This window comes from Macrotis lagotis, chromosome X (genome assembly GCF_037893015.1).
Source record: "Macrotis lagotis isolate mMagLag1 chromosome X, bilby.v1.9.chrom.fasta, whole genome shotgun sequence".
In the NCBI taxonomy this organism is placed as follows: domain Eukaryota; kingdom Metazoa; phylum Chordata; class Mammalia; order Peramelemorphia; family Peramelidae; genus Macrotis; species Macrotis lagotis.
Window position 1 is genome coordinate 381,344,489 of NC_133666.1, and position 4,117 is coordinate 381,348,605.

Genomic DNA, 4,117 nt, shown 5'->3' on the forward strand with positions numbered 1-4,117 from the left:
AATAGAGAACAATTAATTACATCAAGGTATTAAGTTAACAAGTATTATTCATGCCTTCATTTGCAACAAGCTATCCTGCAATGTATAGATATTTCACTAAAAAAACAGATTTTAGAGATGCATCCCTAAAATCCTTGTGATCCTTGAAACTTGAATCCAAACGTATACATGTGCAGAAGGATAAATTGGTGTAGCATTTAAAAAGGTTTGAGAGACATGATTTCTGTTTAAGTTAATAATTTTATTAACAATATCACCATTTTTGGACTAATGACAATCATGATAGTAGGGTCACAGTTTTAAATGTTCTTTTGCAAGAGGAATGTTAAAAAGGATGACAATCAACTCTTATTGGTTAATAATTAATGAGAAAATGAATATTACATTGAGAACCTGCAAATGTACTTTGATTACGACATCTACTTCTAAATTCCTCCCTACTGCAGTCTTGGGTGAAATAATTTATGTCCTATCCAAGCCTTAGCTGAACATGATGACTCTCACATCTGGGTAGGGTTTGTCTAGTTCAACTTTCAAAAACTGATACCTTGAAAGGAGGATTAAGAAAAGGGGGAAAACTGAATCTCTGTAAAACATAAGGTCACAAACTTAGATTGTAAGTCAGTGCAGTCAACCAAAGAGAAGTGAACTTGGGGGACTGGAGATCATTCATTCTTCTCACTGGATAGTGCGTATTAGGATCTACTCTGAGAACGATAAAGCTTGACCCTTATTTTTAGCACTTTCACCCAGGAGAGTAGTACAACAAAATCACCAAGATGATAGTGCAATTAACAGTTTCTAATACTTTTTATGAACAGGAACAGTTTTGTGACTAATTGTATGACCTTGTGGATAAATATATTTTCTTCATTATCCTTGTGTGATTAAGTATCTACCCATTTCTAGAAGAAGTATTAATGACAGGAATAAATCCAAGTCCCAATATTCTATATTGTACTTTAAATCTCTTGGGAAAATTAACTTCAAATATTCTGTCTAGATTATACTAACAGAAAAATGAGATACCACAATGGATTTCAATTAGAGGCACCTCAAATTTGACCACTGAATCTCATGACTTTAGGTCTGAGTTGTGTCTCACATTATTATCTCTCATACACCCTATTATTCATAAGGCATTTTCTGGATTATTCCATTGTTTGCTTTGGAATTTCTTGGGGCATTTAGACAGACAGTGGCTAGAGCAATAGACTTGGAGTCAAGAAGACCTAAATTTATATGTGGTCTCAGGCACTTATTAGTTGACCTCAAGTGAATTACTTAGCTTTTGTTTGCCTGAGTTTTCTCATCTGTAAACTGTGCATGACAATAGACACTCCTACAGGGACATTGTGAGAATGAAATGAGATAGCAATTGTAAAATGCTTAATCCAGTGTCTCCCACATAGTAAGCATACTATATAAATGTTGATCTATTCTGACTTTTCAATCAACATCCTTCCCACCTCCTTTATTTAACTGAAAACTGTTTATTCCCAGGGGTCATTTTATTCCTCCACACATCCATTGCAGTGTTTTCCATTAGAAGTCATTCCTTCTTTCATTCCACTAATGTCAATTTCTAAATTTGCAGGCACATTCCTTAATCTCTACTGCCACTTCCAAGTCATTCTATTAAAACAATACAGCGGGGCAGCTAGGTGGCGTAGTGGATAAAACACCTGCCTTGGAGTCAGGAGTACCTGGGTTCAAATCCAGTCTCAGACACTTAATAATTACCTAGCTGAGTGGCCTTGGGCAAACCACTTAACCCCATTTGCCTTGCAAAAAAAAAATACAGCAATGACCATTTCTCTTTGAGATATATGCAATTTGTTATCAAGCTTGTTCCTATCATCTTCTAAGTTCTAAGTCAGTTGTGGGCAAAATTGTTTCTTATCATGTTTCTTATCATGAAGGACCAGATAATAAATATTTTATGCTTTTCAGATTAAGAGGCAAAATTAGGGATATTATAATATTACACATATAAAAAGTAAAAAACATCAAAATATTTTACCAATGAAATTAAAAATGTAATGATGATGATGATGCTGCTGAAAATATTGTTATATACTTTTTATAATTTTACTTGATTAGAAGAATAGAATTAATTTTAGGATAGAATTTCAGTTAATTGAAGTTCAAAGTTAGTATTTTCTATACTCAAAATTGATTTCAAATGTTCATTTTTTATTATTGACCTATGCATTTTATCCTTAGAAAAAACACACATATACATATATATGTATTTTTTCACACAGATATGTATTATCTTATACTTATATCAATAAGTAGCATATTATTTCTAATTGATCATTTCAATTGCTTGGAATGTATTCTTCTCTTGATATTTAAGTATATATTTATATTTCAGATTAATCACTTCCAATTGAAAGTTAAGTAGAAACTCTACATTACACAGCAAAATAGATTTTGAAATATGAAAATTTATTTTTTTCTTGTATCTAAATCCTAATAACTCATAACTGTGTTTCAATTTGATCTTTGGAAATGAGTACATTGTAAATTTGTATGGGAAAGGACATCCATCTCTTTTTTAACTTTTGAGAACATGAATATATATATATATATATAAAACAGCTTGACATAAATTGATTCAAAATCATCATTTACTTATATTATACTGCAGTATAAGCATTGCACATAATTTGTCTTTTCTAATGTAATATTTGGTTGATTTTAATTAGAAATATTGTCAAGTCTTGAAAAAAAGCTACTTTACAAAGCCATTCAGTTTCTGAAAATTGTTGTTCTCATTCCAAAAATGTTCAGCCTTGACCCTAAGCACAAAAGAATGATAATAAAACTTACTTTCTCTGTTATTTCTTCAATTTGACATAATAGGCATGCACTGATAATTAAAAGAAAAATGAAAAAGCTATGAAATGGTGCTACATAGAACACTGGAAATGCAATTGAGTTATAACTGTCACTGTGATTTGTAGTGAAATGAGTAACAAGTTAAAGGAATGGGAATGCTATACGTGGTCTCTGTGGCAAAAATTTAACTCTATCATTGCAACATGAAAACAGTCCTAGGAATATAAAAATAAATGAACATGTCAAAATCCCAATAAAAATTTATTTAAAATGTAAATATATATATATATATTATATATAAATTTCTCTAGACTTACAAAACAGGCAGTGAGTCAGAGTTGAACCCTGTTTGTATTTTACCAACCCCTAATATAATTTAAGGCTGGCTTTTAGGATAATGAGCTCAACTTTTTTTCCTACCTTGCCCATAGAAATCATGAAATTGATTTTTTAAATGAAAGGATTCAGATTAGAGAAAGGGGAGAGAAACAGACTTCACCACCATGGAAAGCAGACTATTCAATAATGAGAGTGACCCAAAGGCATCAGGGTATTTTTTAGGTGAAGAGACATTATCACTTACTGGGATCCCAAACAAGAGCATCATAAGAACCTACTGGTACACTATAGAATGAGAAATGAGATTAAATCAAAAAATAAATGAACAAAAAATTCATAAAATGCTAAACATGGTCCTTAGCTGAAGATGCTTATGAAATCTGTCCCAAACTCCATTGGTATGGGACTCTCTTCTTATTGGTAGTGTACATGACTCTATCAGATAGGAAAGCAGGTGGAGTTGTAAGAAGTGAGAGCCTAGAGTTCCCTTTGAGTTTCCTTTGGAACTATCCAAAAACCAGTCCCATTTGGGAACTCCAGGGCCATTGACATTTAGGATTAGTTAATCTTCAAATCTTCTTCAATTATTGAGTTGCTTTAGGTGTTCCTGATGGAAGCAGCTTAAAGAAAGCATATGGAAATTCCAAAAGGGAAAAGTGGGTAGACATTGAGAAATCTCTGGGAAGACATGAGAGGCACTGGCAATCTCTATCATGTCCCTAGTCCCAGCTTGCTACTCTAGAGACTTTGGAAAAACAACTTCCTTGGATGACATCCAGGAACTTCTTTCTTAGTTGTACTGAGTTATCTAGCTCTTAATGGCAGAGCTTTATCATTCAGTATTTTCTGGTATGTTTATTCTCCTATGCATCCTTTCACTGATTTTATTTTGTTACTGATTTGATTAAGTGTGTTTCTTTGCTATTCTCTA